Raw genomic sequence first — 17,223 nt, 5'->3', positions numbered from 1 at the left:
AAGTTTTCAAACGTATCAGACTTTTCTTTCAAAAACATTACCCAAGAGAATCTTGAATAATCATCAGTTACCACCAGACAATACTTACTACCATCAATGCTAACAAAACAAATTGGACCGAAAAGATCCATATGTAGCAATTCAAGCGGAGCAGAAATTGGATACCAGCTTATGAGCTTTTTTGCTCTGCTTACCCTTCTTACACGGAACACATGTTCCTGGAATATGAAAAGATCGAAGATCAACACCCTCTACAAGATTGTTGTGGACAAGGTGATTAATTTTCCGAAAACTTAGATAACCCATGCGTTTGTGCCAAGTGATAGAATCTTGTTCAGTCGCTTTAGAAACAAAAGCTTGATGATGTTCAGCAGTTGAAATAGCAACATTCATATCTAGCATGTATAAATCAGCTTGTCTAGGAACCTTCATCAATATCATTTCAGGAGGAATCACAAACTCTGGTTTCAGAATGTAACTGAATTCGTCATCAAATGCTACTTTGAAAGTTTTATCACAGATTTGTGAAACCGACAACAAATTGTTTGCAAGCTCTTGACAGTAATTCACTTTATCGAAACTAACTTTCTCATTCTTCAGTAAACCCTGAGCTGAAATGTGACCTCCTTTATCTCCAGCAAATGCAACATAACCTCCCTTAATTGGGTGTACATCCGAAAGAAGAGATAGCTGTCCAGTCATATGTCTCGAAGCGCCGCTATCCACTATCCAGGTATTGTTTGCAGTTACCCTGGTTCCCTGCATATCACATTAAGAAAATTAATTGATAATGGGAACCCACGCCCTGATGGCAGTAGGTTGTCGATTAACACCTATAGCTTGAAACTCCATCCATTTCCCATTTAAGTCAGGTGGAATCTCATCGTTGGAAACCATAAACTTAGACAGTTTAGAAGAAGCAACATTGCTCTTCTGGTTTTTCACATTCTGCTCATTTTCAGAGCGATTCACTCGTGGTTTGTTGCGGGAAAAGTATTTTCGACGACTAACTTTTTGTGAAGGTGATCGTGCCTTAGGTTCAAAAGACTTACCATGATCACTTGATTCGGCAACTCTTACCTTGGTATCCTTCTCAGGAACTTTCATCTTCACAGGGGAAATTGACCTATTGAAGTTCTTTCTCTTATAGTCTCCATAGACAATATTTGTCGTGTGTCTTCTAGAACGAGCTTCATCACGAACAGGTGAACCTGTTCTATGAGTATAAGGTGATCGGTGATCATCATATGTGAGGTCAATCTTACGTCTTTGTGTTCTATACCTTGTAGGACAGTTAGCAGCAATGTGTCCAAACACACCACAACTAAAACATTGTCAAAATTCTCTATATCCTCTAGATTGATATTGGTCATTAGAGTTAGAGGAAGAGGGATCTTGTGTTTTTGAAGGTACAAGAGAAACGTTTGATCTCTTTCTAGGAACAAATTTAGATACAGGTTTAGGTGTAACCGGTGGAACCACTCTATTAGCAAACTTTGGATTTTTCATAATCCGAATTGGCTCATCAGGTCTTATCACCTTCATTTTCTCAGACTTATCTCCTAGACCAGTTTTCTTATCTTCCTCATGATCTAAAGATCCTTCAGTGGTATCATCAGAAGGTGCATTCTCAGTTGAGCTACACTTTTTGTTCTTCTCAACATAGTCCTCATAACTAGGAGGAATACAGTCTTCTGGTCGTCCATCAACAACATTTGCATTAACAAATTTATTCTGAAACGGTGGAGCTGCGGTCTTCAATCCAATACCCTTTCCCTCGGTGCCATTTAATTCAACCATTAATGCATTCCATTGTGACGCACTTGCCCAACATTTCATCTTAATTGACATAGCTTCTAAATCAACTTTAATGCATTCATTTTCTTTCTTCAATTCGTTTATTGTGTCAACACGTTTAATTAAAGCTTGATTTATATCAAAGTTATAACATTTCAGATCGTGAAGTTGTTTTTTATAAACATTGATTTGCTCTTTCAACTCATTTTCAACCTTAGTGGTCACATGGTTAGCATGCCATTTTTCTTTCATTTCCGCATATGCCTTAGTTAAATTATCTATTGTTACCTTAGATTCAGCACATTTAACACATTCAACAACATTAGATGGATCAGAAGATACCTATTGAGCATTATTTGATGAGGAAGTCTCAGCCATAAATGCAAAGAAATCTGTCTTCTTCCTATCATCGAGCTCATCTTCTGATTCTGACGAGTCTGTAAGAAACTCTGAAGTATCAGCATCTTTTCCCAAATGAATCTGCTCAAGTTTATCCCATATGTCCTTAGCTCTTGTCAAACCGGAAACCTTTTCAAGATCACTAGCTGATAAGCACATCTTCAATAAGTCAACTGCTTGATTGTTCAATGCTTCAAAATCAGTTTGATCTGTCCCAATATGATCAGCTTTATCTTCAACCTCTGATTCTGAAGTCTTGTCTGAATCATCAATTTCTAAATTTACACTCTCGAGATCTGAACCTTCACCCAAAAGAACTAACATCTCCAATTCAACAGCAATCATTCTACCCCATTCGTCTAATTCCTTATCATCATCAACTAATGTTTCTTCACTATGATCTGCTTCTAGACTGTCTTCAAACACTGACGTATCACCATACTTATCCTTCCAACTGTTGAAGTAGTAGTCCTCTGATGATGTTGGTGAGACACTTCCAGATTCAGGTGTACGGAGAACTGAATCACGTGCCTTTTTGAATTTGCTCACAACTTGTTTCTGAACCTTCTCTTTTCGAATGGTTCTTGACAATTCTTCAGCTCTTTCAGCACGAGCAGTCAGCTTCTCAATCAAACTCTTACCAGTCACACAATCTTCTTCTACTTCAGAAATCTTAGCCATGTTAGCCTTAGGTTGTTGATCAGCTATATTTAACTTCATAGACCAATCATCATCGTCTCCATGAATGACAACCAAAGCTTTGTTCGGACTTTCAGCTGTTTCTGCCTCATTTACTTTATCAGTAATGTAGATCTCGCGTTTAGTTGAATAACTTTGAGAACTGTAGTTCTGATTCTTGAATGGATTACGATTACCCTGCTTCTTTTGTTTCGTACACTATTTTGAAAAGTGACCTAATTCTCCACAGTTGTAACAAGTAACAGAATTCATATCAAAACCCAGTTTTGTATCCTTGGTCAGACTGATCAGTTTTCCAGTTCGCTCTTCGTAATCTTTTGCTCGTCTCACAAGATTTGCCATACCCCACATAATATCCATCTTTTCTGCTTCATCTTTATCAAGTTGATGATAATCTTCGGTTGTTAGATGAATGTTGCCCACACGACCATCAAGATAACTATTATAAGAGTTGACCAGGCATGATAGTCAAGCTATATCTTCACATATCTTTTCTTTCCCAGCTTTCCTCATGTTTTCAATCTTAAGTGCAGAAAGAACATCTGATGCATTCGATGTAGACGTCTCTGTAGTATTGGAAGTAGGCTGTAATTGAGTATTGAGAGAACATGGTGAAACTTGTGGTGGATACGAAGTTTGTTGAATAAGTGCACTGCTTACATTCAAACCATACATATTCTGATTGTTCGTAGTGAAAGCTGTTTGAAATGGTGCATGAGCCGACTTAGGCGGTGTATAACCATTTGGACAATACATTTTTGTGTCTTGAACTTGTTTAGACCTCTTGACTTTGTTTAACAACTCTAGTTCTTCTTCTTGAAGTCTTGCAATAAACGAGTTCACTGTAGCAGTAGCTAATTCTCCACTAGTTTCCATAGTTAATACGAAACCATTCCATTCTAACAGTAATGCTCCAGCTAGACATGTTACTTTGTCTTTCTCTTCAATGGTTACATCATGCTTATGTATTTCATCTAGCAAATGACGATATCTTTCAATCAATTCTGTAATGGACTCTCCAACTTTCCAGTGAAAACGATCAAACTCTGCTTTCAATTCTAAACCTTTTCTGGTTCTGTAAGATGAATTCCCTTCATTGAAAGTACGAAGTGCTTCCCATTTCTTGAACGAATTGTCATGACACAGAAATTGATGGAATATCGGACCATCAAGAGCACTTGTCAAGTTACAGTACATCTTCTTCTCCAAATTATATTCTTCACGCTCTTCTGAAGGCATATTATGTACCGTATACAATTCATTTGTAACAGGTGAACGTGGCCATTGAAATTCAGTTTCAATATACTTCCAAAGCTTCGTGTCCTGACCATCAGACCAAATCTTAAATCTTGACTTCCAAGTGGAATAGTTATCCATATTCAATAACCTTGGACATTTCGTACCACTTCCTGATTCACTCTCAGCGAGGAGTAATCGTTGAGTCATACTCGTAATGCTCTGGACTAACGGTGCAGCCAACGCGTAGTCATTTGAATTAAACATCTTGAAAAAACTTTTAACAAAGATCAGACGTGCAATATTGGATATCACTCGTACGTGTGATAGTATCAACCGTACGTGTGAAAGTATCAACCGTACGTGTCACAGACTCAGACATACGTGTCACTACTTATCCAATAAAATCAAACACTAATTCTCAAATGTGCGAGTGATAATCAACCGTGTGATTACTCGTACGTGACACCGTCAAACGCGTGATCACTCATGTGATCAGACTTGTCATTTAACCTCCAAAGGTTATGCTAATCCTTGCGTGTGAGTTCACGAGTGACGATCAACCGTGTGGTCAACCGTGCGTGTGATCAAGAAATTTTGACCCACTCGTGTGAACTGCTGTTCAGCTCAAAACACCCAAAAACCCTAAAAATTGATGCTAAACCTCAATTTCTTCGTCCAATAGCTAGATTAGCACTAAACAAATATAAACACACTCTCTAATTACAATTACACACGTAAAAATGATTCCTTTTTGATTAAAATCACTTTTATCTCAAAAACCCAAAAATAAACCCTATTAATCACCAAAAATCACTTGATGATGTTGAAATCACAACCAATGCTCTGATACCAATGATGAAACATGACTAGGAACTTCGAGATCAACAGGTTTAATTCACACAATGGCGGTATTAGTGAATCAAACCAATTAAAGTGAATATGGGAAGCTTTTTGGGATTAAATTAGTCAAACCACAACAAGGATTGTGATTAGATTAATGCCTAGAGCAATTATTCAATACCTGGAGTGATTTGGGTTGAGAGAGAATCGGATCAGGTGAACCAGATCTGAGTGATTGTGTGTGAGAGAGGCTTAACCTAAAATGAAGAACATAAACCTTTATATACCTCAGCTGTTGACTCAACCGTACGTGTCATCCATCACTCGTACGAGTTGGCCTCATCGGCCGTACGGTTGATCACTCACTCGTGTCTTCTCATTTAGGTTATAATTGTGACTTAGCTCAGCATCAACCATGCGTATGAGCCTGTCAACCGTACGAGTGATGCTTCACTCGTACGTCTGACTAAGTAAAACATAGTCAAACATCCGTATCGCGTTCTTGTAGTACCTGTAGCCACATATAAACACGGATAGGATAATAACGAGCGATCATGGTATCATGTAAACTGTTGTACCTGCAATGGACGTGGGTAGATGTCTAGGGACTTGCATAAAATGAATCAACTGTAAGAAGTGAACATCACTAACCCGTAAGCATAACATGCTTCTTTATGTTGCATGTTAGAAGCTCTTTCTAATTCACGAAATCCTATGTTGGGATATGTTGAGTCAAAATAGGTTCTTAACCCGTAGCGTAAAATTGCATTTGGGTTCCCCGCATTTAACGCTTTAAAGAAAACACGACGTAACTTAAAGTCTCCCCAATGTGATATACCCCACCTATCAAAGGAAAGCCTTTTATAAACTAAGACATTTCTGGAAAGTCTTTCAAATGTTTGACAAGTTAATTTTGCCATAACTAAATGTGCTGATAAATTCTGACCGACTCTAGACAAGATTTCCTCAATCATATCCTCTGGTAGGTCTTCTAAAATATTCGGTTGTCTACCCTTAACGTCCATTTTATTTTTATACTGTAAAATAGACAAGGATTAGATTCGTAATAACAAGCAATACAAGCAATTTTTACATAGAACATAAAAGTACTAGCACACTACAATGCATTTATTACACAACATGCTCACACCCCTCTAATCTGAATCACTGGTTTCTTCTTCTTCGGACTTGGTTCTTTTTCTTAATTTTCTAGGGATATATGATGTTCCTCTAATACGAGCCGTCATTTTTCACATTGGTTTAGAAAAACCTGGTGGTTTAGAGGTTCCCGGGTTATTGTCACGATATTGAAAATACGGGTGTTGACGGTACATATAAAGTTCATCGGGGTCGGAATCAGATTTCTCTATTTTGATGTCTTTTCCCTTATTATTTTCTTTTGCCTCATTAAATTGGGTCGGGGTAATTTCTATAACATCATCGGAATCCTCATCAGGATCCGATTCATCGAAAAATTGGTAATTTTCCCAATATTTTGCTTCCTTAGCGGAAACACCATTGACCATTATTAACTTTGATCCATTGGTTGAGGATTTTCTTTTATTTGACCGGTTTTCTGTTGTTCCTACTATTCCCCCTTCGGAACCTCTTCTTCTTAAGGTTCCTCTTCTTCTGGTTCCTCTTCTTCCGGTTCCTCTTCTTCCGGTTCCATTTCCTCTTCTTCCGGTTCTTCGGGAACTTGTTAATCTTGCCAATATATATTCGACTCTTCGTTATTATTAGGTGAGTCAATGGGATTTGTGCTAGAGGTAGACATCTATCACACAATATCAAACATTTTAAGAGATTAATATATCACATAATATTTACATGTTAATAATATATAGTTTCCAACAAAAATGTTAAGCAATCATTTTTAAAGAAAACATGGTCGAAGTCCAGACTCACTAATGCATCCTAACAAACTCGATAAGACACAATAATGCAAATTTTCTGGTTCTCTAAGACCAACGCTCGGATACCAACTGAAATACAGTTGGGGACAACCACCGTCCCACCTAGTGCCTTCTCAGCTAATCGCCTGGTGACCACTGAGTGTACCTCAGATACTGATTTTAGGGCCTACCTCTCGGCTACTGCCAACCATCGTAAGGGATCGCAAGGAGTAAGAGCCAATGCTTCGTCATAGGTAACACTGTGAGAACCTCCTTTACGACTAACTCGCCACACATGGACGGCGTTATACCAGCTCTGATGCCAACTGAAATGTCCCGTTCATATTGATTATAAACGTTCCATATTAATTGATTTCATTGCGAGGTTTTGACCTCTATATGAGACATTTTTCAAAGACTGCATTCATTTTTAAAACAACCATAACCTTTATTTTATCAATAAAGGTTTTAAAAGCATTACGTAGATTATCAAATAATGATAATCTAAAATATACTGTTTACACATGACCATTACATAATGGTTTACAATAGAAATATATTACATCGATATATGTTTCTTGAATGCAGTTTTTACACAATATCATACAAACATGGACTCCAAATCTTGTCCTTATTTTAGTATGCAACAGCGGAAGCTCTTAGTACTCACTGAGAATAAACATGCTTTAAACGTCAACAAAAATGTTAGTGAGTTATAGGTTTAACCTATATATATCAAATCGTAACAATAGACCACAAGATTTCATATTTCAATACACATCTCATACATAGAGATAAAAATCATTTATATGGTGAACACCTGGTAACCGACATTAACAAGATGCATATATAAGAATATCCCCATCATTCCGGGACACCCTTCGGATATGATATAAATTTCGAAGTACTAAAGCATCCGGTACTTTGGATGGGGTATGTTAGGCCCAATAGATCTATCTTTAGGATTCGCGTCAATTAGGGTGTCTGTTCCCTAATTCTTAGATTACCAGACTTAATAAAAAGGGGCATATTCGATTTCGATAATTCAACCATAGAATGTAGTTTCACGTACTTGTGTCTATTTTGTAAATCATTTATAAAACCTGCATGTATTCTCATCCCAAAAATATTAGATTTTAAAAGTGGGACTATAACTCACTTTCACAGATATTTCCTTCCTCGGAAATAAGACTTGGCCACGGATCGATTCACGAACCTATAAAAATATGTACATATATATCAAAGTATGATCAAAATATAATTACAACCATTTTTATTATGTTTTAAAGATTTGAGTGTATTAAGTCAGTTGTCCTCGTTAATAACCTACAACTAGTTGTCCACAGTTAGATGTACAGAAATAAATCGATATATATTATCTTGAATCAATCCACGACCCAGTGTATACATGTCTCAGGCTAGATCACAACTTAACGTATATATATTTTTGTAATCAACCTCAACCTTGTATATCTAACTCCAACATTACTGCATATAGAGTGTCTATGGTTTTTTCAAATAATATATATACATGGGTCGATATGATATGTCAAAATATTTGCATACGTGTCTATGGTATCCCAAGATTACATAATATATTAGAATACATGTATAATACAATATAAGTTAGCTAGGATATGATTTGTATAGATTTGTTAAACATTTCCCGTAGCTAAAAAGATCAAAAATATCCAATCTTGTTTTACCCATAACTTCTTCATTTTAAATCCGTTTTGAGTGAATAAAATTGCTATGGTTTCATATTGAACTCTAATTTAAGAATCAAAACATAAAAATTATAGGTTTATAGTCAGAAATTTAAGTTACATGTCAATTACCAAAGAGGTAGTCATTTCCGTCGAAAGAACGACATCTTGATGACCATTTTGAAAAACATACTTTCACTTTGAGTTTAACCAAGATTTTTGGATATAGTTTCATGTTCATATGAAAAATTATTTTCCTATAAGAACAACTTTTAAATCAAAGTTTATCATAGTTTTTAATTATCCAAACCAAAACAGCCCCCGGTTTCACTACGACGGCGTATATCCGATTTTATGGTGTTCATCGTGTTTTCAGGTTTTAAATCATTAAGTTAGCATATCATATAGATATAGAACATGTGTTTAGTTGATTTTAAAAGTCAAGTTAGAAGGATTAACTTTTGTTTGCGAACAAGTTTAGAATTAACTAAACTATGTTCTAGTTATTACAAGTTTAAACCTTCGAATAAGATAGCTTTATATGTATGAATCGAATGATGTTATGAACATCATTACTACCTCAAGTTTTCTGGATAAAACTACTGGAAATGAGAAAAATGGATCTAGCTTCAAAGGATCCTTGGATGGCTTGAAAGTTCTTGAAGCAGAATCATGACACGAAAATAGTTCAAGTAAGATTTTCACTTGAAATAAGATTGTTATAGTTGTAGAAATTGAATCAAAGTTTGAATATGAATATTACCTTGAATTAGAAAGATAACCTACTGTAAATAACAAAGGTTCCTTGATCTTAGATGATTACTTGGAATGGATTAGAAAGCTTGGAAGTAGACTTGCAAACTTGGAAGTATTCTTGATTTTTATGAAACTATACTTATGGAATTTATGAAGAACACTTAGAAATTGAAGATAGAACTTGAGAGAGATCAATTAGATGAATAAAATTGAAGAATGAAAGTGTTTGTAGGTGTTTTTGGTCATTGGTATATGGATTAGATATAAAGGATATGTAATTTTGTTTTCATGTAAGTAAGTCATGAATGATTACTAATATTTTTGTAATTTTATGAGATATTTCATGCTAGTTGCCAAATGATAGTTCCCACATGTGTTTGGTGACTCACATGGGCTGCTAAGAGCTGATCATTGGAGTGTATATACCAATAGTACATACATCTAAAAGCTGTGTATTGTACGAGTACGAATACGGGTGCATACGAGTAGAATTGTTGATGAAACTGAACGAGGATGTAATTGTAAGAATTTTTGTTAAGTAGAAGTACTTTGATATGTGTCTTGAAGTCTTTCAAAAGTGTAAGAATACATATCAAAACATAACATGTATATACATTCTAATGGAGTTGTTAAGTCTTCGTTAGTAGTTACATGTAAGTGTTGTTTTGAAACCTTTAAGTTAACGATCTCAATTAATGTTGTTAACCCAATGTTTATTATATCAAATGAGATGTTAAATTATTATGTTATCATGATATTATGATGTATGAATATCTCTTAATATGATATATACATTAAAATATCGTTACAACGATAATCGTTACATATAAGTCTCGTTTCGTAATTCTTGAGTTAGTAGTCTTGTTTTTACATATGTAGTTCATTGTTAACACACTTAATGATATATTTAAATATCATTTTATCATGTTAAATATAGTGTATCAATATCTTAATATGATACATATGTATTTAGTAGACGTTATCATAACGATAATCGTTATATATATCATTTCGAGTTTCTTAACTTAGTAATCTCATTTCTTATGTATATCACACATTGTTAATATACTTAGTGAGATACTTACTCATCATAATCTCATGTCAACCATATATATATGTCTATATATACCACAACATGTAGTTTTTACAATTTTGTAACTTTCGTGAATCGCCGGTCAACTTGGGTGATCAATTGTCTATATGAAACTTATTTCATTTAATCAAGTCTTAACAAGTTTGATTACTTAACACGTTGAAAACATTTAGTCATGTAAATATCAATCTCAATTAATATATATAAAATGGAAAAGTTCGGGTCACTACAGCAGGAGGAGCAACAATACAGCAAACAGGAACTTGTTAAGTGATATGTGAATAGAAAAAGAAAACGAATTTGGTTGTAGCTGCAGTAGAAGTTCACGGTGATGGTGAGTTTTGGGTTTTGACATAATTAAATCAAAAGCAGCTGCAGTACTAGTGGATAGTACAAGCTTGGTGATGGTTTGATGATGATATTGTTGGGTGTTTGCAGACGGTTACAAAAATGCCTTGATAGTTGCTGATGGTTGTTTTAATGGCGGTGTGGTTCTCAAAGGTAATGGTGATCATGGATGTGAAGGTGTAGGGTGCCGATTTGAGATGGTACTCTGCCAAAAACAGAAACGACTAGATGCAGTATAACAAGTGGTTTTGTTGAGTTGATTGACGTGGATGGGAAGAACCTTCGCAATTTCAAGTAAAAAAAAATGTAGTAGGTGATTGAATATAAATTATGGTAGTTGTGGAAATCATCTACAAGTGACATATATAAAAATATACACATATGACTGTAAAGTTACATTATAATTAATATTATTAATATAATAATAATTATAATCTAATTAAATAATAAATATAACATATCCATATTCATCAACTTGCTGGCTGATTTTGTCGAAAGTAAAAAGGCAAGATTCACAATATACCATAATAATAATAATAATAATAATAATAATAATAATAATAATAATAATAATAATAATAATAATTAATATAATCTAATAATAACAATCAAACAAAATCATGTGACTTAACTTTTAAGAAACACTATACATGTAACATTCATTTGCACATAGTGGCCATCGAATTTGGAAGGATACTACCGACACTTTTATTAAGAATAGTATTTCGTGTTCGTTGTTAAATAGTGGCCGATAAAAAAGTCTTCAGAAAAACCTCATATTTTTTACCTTAAGTTTCTTTAATTATTTCAGTCATTATGGTATAAAATTCAGTCATTAACTATTAAATAAAAATTACATTAATTATTCACTCCTAACCCCAAGTAAAATATAAAAAGTTTTAACATTTAACAAATGGCTTCTAAATACATTTTTAGTAAGCCTAAAATTTGTAGAAATCATTTTCATAACACCATTTATTTTAAAATTACATAAATTTGAATTTAACTTGCTTAATATCAATCGAAACATTAAACGAGTATTACAATCATTTAATATTTATTTTTAATATACTTTATTTATATGTAGAGATATATTTTAAATAATAATTATTATAATATCCTATTTTTATTTTATTAATTTTTAATAACAACAACATATAATACTTCAAATTATATTTCGAATTATTATTTATATATAAACATACACACATATCTATTTACAATTAATTGTTCGTGAATCGTCGAGAACAGTCGAAGGTCAATTGAATATATGAACATCGTTCCTAAATTTTCTATACTCAACATTACATACTTAGCTTATCGTATCGAAATTATATAAAGATTAAGTTTAAATTTGGTCGGAAATTTCTGGGTCATCACACGTGATTTCATGAAATTAACATTAGGATTACTGTATATGTTTTGTTTCCTTCACAACACTACACCATCTATCTCTATATTAATATATAGGTATGTGTGTTTGTGTAAGTCAAGGCACACCATCTTCTTTTCCTATTTCTTTCTTTTTGAGCATCAAACCCACACACCATCACCACATTTCTTGCTTCCTTCATAAATTAAACAATCGCAAACTACAACTCGTTTCTTGTCTTTCACGATTACAAAAATGAAACCAGGAACCACCTCTCCATCAAACCACCACGAGTCACTACTACCTTTGTATCCTAAAACCCACCCAACGAGAAACCCACGATATTATCACAAGGCTGCTGCTATCTGTTTTAGTTTTAACTCGACAAATCAAAACCATGAACAACCTTCACCATTACTTTTGATCTCAAACCCAACCACCTCACAAACATCGAAAATCATGCTTCTGCTTGCTTACGGGTTCTTTGATCAAATAACAACCACACTCGCTACCACCTCACCGAGCCACCACCGTGATCACCACTTCACACCGGGAATCACCATGGCTTAGGGCTAAGTTTGTTTCCAGTTGTCTATTTCATTCGGTATACAAGCAAACCAAGATCCATGCTACAATGTTTGATTAATACCTCAAAAACAAAACCCAATTGAGAAACCCATTTCACCACATCCATTTAACACCATCAACCACCATGTTTTAAACCATCTCGAAAACCACCATAGCAACCACTACATCGAATGTATTTTTCTATTTATTGATCGAATAGAGCCTTGAAATACCATCATCATTATTTTCTTTTCCATCGTATAATTGTTCCTGGTTCTCTTTCTATTTACGGTTCACCCAACCACCTTTACACACCATCATAATTATGACGATACCACTACAGCCACTATCACTGTTATTGCTATTTTATGTCTTTTGGGTCACCACGAAGCAGCTACCTGTTGCTGCTAAATCTTTTTCTATTTTAAATCAATGACAACAGCCACCTTTAATCGTCACCTTCCACCCTCGTAACTCTACAACAACAACCACCCATTTTACAACTCTTTTTACTGCTGCTGTATACGAAGCCACCATTTCTTATTTATGTTCTTAATTATTGTTCAAAAACCCAAACACCATCGTCGTTGTATTGCTGCAGATTTATATTTCTGTTTTCTAATTTGGTTCGTGCAAGCAAGAAGGAAAACGAAGATAACGGTGATGATAATCATATCAAATTAAAAAGAGTGATGATGGTGATTACATGACACATGATGATAAAGATAAAAGATGAGTTGTAAAGCCGTGTTGGTATCTTCCATTATACTTTCTAAAAGTGATGAACATGGACGTAATCTACTGCTATTGGACTATTTTTTTCGATTGTGATTTATCAAAACAGTCACGAATATTGTTTGTTGGGCATTTGTGATTCATTTACATTTGGGCCTCTATGATTTGTTTTAAATTATGGGCCGTGAACATGTTGATACTTGGGCCATGTTCCATTTGTGTTGTTGGGCCGAAAATATGAGAATATAAAGTGGAAATCAATATAGAATATAGATGATGATTAAGACGGTATTATGTTATTAGGATTCATGATATTAATGATGGTTAATATGGTACGATAATAATAAAGTAATGATGATGCTAATATGATCATGCTTTGAAGAAGGAGGAGTTATAACAGTATGTTTATTTTTGGGAAAGAAATAGAAATCGAATTTAAGGGCTTTAAGATTCTAGTTACGTTTTATAACTAAAAAGCAAGACAGCTTGGTTGGTTTGGGTGTATGTTTGTGGGTGAGCGAGAGGTCGTGGGTTCGGGCCTGGGCTGGGGCATTATATTTTAAAAGCCTATTCTTTTGAGGTAGCATTATTATTATTACTCTTATCATTATTATTTTTATGATTGTCATGAGTATTAGTATTATTATTAATGGTATTATTATCATTATAGTTATTAAAATAAATATTAGTATTATTATTATTAGTAAAATCATTATTTTTATATTATTAGTATTGTTAAGGTCGATTACCAGGTGTTTATATATCGTATGAATGATTTTCCAGCAGTGAGCAGACATGCACAGATTGTTTTCGAAATATGAGTATCTTGTGGTCTATTATATTATTGGAAATGATTGTTTTTGATAAACTAATGAACTCACCAACCTTTTGGTTGACACTTTAAAGCATGTTTATTGCTCATTTTAGAGATATTACTTCAAGTCATTCATGACATATTTCAAAAGATGTTGCATTCGAGTCGTTGAGTTCATCAAGATTATTATTAAGTCAATTATAGTTGGATATATTATGAAATGGTATGCATGCCGTCAACTTTCGATGTGATGAAAGTTTTTCTTTTAAAAAACGAATGCAATGTTTGTAAAATGTATCATATAGAGGTCAAGTACCTCGCGATGTAACCAAATGTAATGTATTCGTACAGATAGATTAGGACGGGTCGTTATAGGTGGTATCAGAGCGGTGGTCTTAGCGAACCAGGTCTTGCATTAGTGTGTCTAACTGATAGTTGCTTAGATGCATTAGTGGGTCTGGACTTCGACCGTGTCTGCATGTCAAAAGTTTTGCTTATCATTTAGTGTCGAAAATTATTTGCTTATCATCCTTAAAGTCTAGACACGTGTTACTGCCTCTATTGCATAGACAGTGTATAGATAAATTCATATCTTAGCATATCTGTTATTGTTACCTTTGCCTAACGGTGTATCATATCGAATACACGCATAAAAGGCATAATGGTTGCATAAAAGTAGCATCAGGAATTCTGAAAACAATAGTTTTGTAGAGTTAACCGTCCAGCGTTCTCCGTCGTACAGGCTGCTCCGTCATGCGTAAGCCCTGAAGGCCGCCTAGCGTGTAAGCCCTCGCCGGAGAACGGCACTTTCAGCATAAATTTCGGATCACGAATAACAGAACGTATCATCATCTGACACGTGTCCCCAAACAATCTGGTGGATCTGACACTATAAATAGACCCCTTGGGTCGTCATTTTACACAGTTTAGATATTCTGATAACTTTGAGAACTGAGATTTCACCTCTCTCTTTCTCTCTCTACTTTCTCTCACTAGAAGTCATCCGGCTAGCACTTTTACGCTCTACGGACGACAGATTGATTAAGCCACCCCACAAGTTTCTACACTTGTGAACCGGGTCTGCAGGGATTATTTCCCAATGGTAAAAATCAATCGGCAACACTCCGCCCTCCTAAAGCTAGATTACTTCTAGTATCTTGTTGACACACTAAGCCTTACCTCATAAGGAAATAGATTTTAACACCTGACAGCTTCCGTAGATTCCTCCGTAACTTATGGGATTTTAGTATTATATATGCATATGTAAATTATGTATTGTAGAGTACTAATCTACATCCTATAATCTATTTCTTATCGAAAATCCTTCATCTGATCGTACGAGATGAATCCCTCAACCAGTTCGAGTCCCTCAGATTCCGACAACTATCCCGATATGAATTTCCACTCGAACTCCGAAAGCAGTGTAACCGGAATGGAGCAACCAATCAGCCATCCCCAATTCATCTGATGGATTCGTAGCCGACTTAATCAATGGAGACGCGAAGAAGGCGATCCCTTCCACCAACCGAATACACCTCTTGGTGAAGAACCTGAAGCAGTTACCGGCGAACCTATCCGAAACACCATTATCAGCCTCATTTCTAGAGTAGCTTGACACGATTATATACTATCCACAATTCTAAACCTTATTCATCCGCTCGTCCCGATCGACAATCATCCTGGAATAATGAAAGAAGTCAACGAGCTTTGTGCTCGAGTAATCAATTTGGAAAACGTGGTGCAAAATGTACCAGCTTCAACAACACCACCAGCACCAACAGTATCACCAGCACAAGTAGCCTCAACATTACACGCCTCAACATCACAATCTACACCTCGAACATAATCTTCATTCTACATCTTGTTCTACATCATTATCTTCGTTCTTCATGGCGATTATGTAATCTCTAATGTTTTAGAGATTATGTATTCTAGATCTAACAATAAATCAAATGAGATTAATATCATATTAACTCATTGAATCCATGATTACATCTGAAGAAAATATATATGTATATATGTTTTCATAGAGATTGTAATTAAAAATTCTTTCGTACAAACTGTTAATGGTGAAAATATTTTAACGGGTAGGTAATACCCGAGAAATATTTAGATTTCACATTAATAAGTTACACTGTGCATTCTTCAAATCTGATTCAACGGTCATTTATTATCCTACTTACATCCACAGATATACGAATCCGTTCACCATGAAATAACCAGTTTCATTCAATTTCATATTTGGATTTTGACTTATCAAAATCCAACAAGTGGCATAATGAAGAAAACATTGGACAAAATAAAATTTGTTAGAAACAAATAAATTAACTATGAGAAATTTTGTTAAGAATCCACGCTGACAAAATCCTAGCTAACTGTTCCTAGCGCAATTTAAATTCTCGCATTTTTATTTATTGTCATTTAATTTCTGTTATTTATTTTACGCACTTTAAATATCGGGACACGTATACAAGGTTTTAACATATCATATCGACACATCTATATATATATTATTTGGAATAACCATAGACACTCTATATACAGTAATGTTCGAGTTAGCTATACAGGGTTGAGGTTAATTCTACAATAATATATATACTTTGAGTTGTGATCGAGTCTGAGACATGTATACAATGGGTCACGAATACGTATTAATTAATTCGAATATTATATATTAAACTATATATGAATTATTGGATTACTAATTGTGGAATACTAACTATGGACTGCCAACATTGGACAATTAAAATGAATTAAAATATTGATTATAACATATGAAACTAAACAATTCTTCAAGTTTGCTACTTGATTTCATCTTAAACCTCATTTGTATCTTGACGATTACAATCTGCGATTCAAACCTTTCATAATTCTTGAAAACACTTCAATCGATAGGATGAACCAACCGCACTTCATCTACGAAAGAAGAGATTGATGCATATAGTTATGCACCTGAAAGCACT

The sequence above is a fragment of the Rutidosis leptorrhynchoides genome, chromosome 1, assembly GCF_046630445.1.
Source record: "Rutidosis leptorrhynchoides isolate AG116_Rl617_1_P2 chromosome 1, CSIRO_AGI_Rlap_v1, whole genome shotgun sequence".
Taxonomy (NCBI): domain Eukaryota; kingdom Viridiplantae; phylum Streptophyta; class Magnoliopsida; order Asterales; family Asteraceae; genus Rutidosis; species Rutidosis leptorrhynchoides.
Note: the sequence above shows the minus strand (reverse complement) of the source record.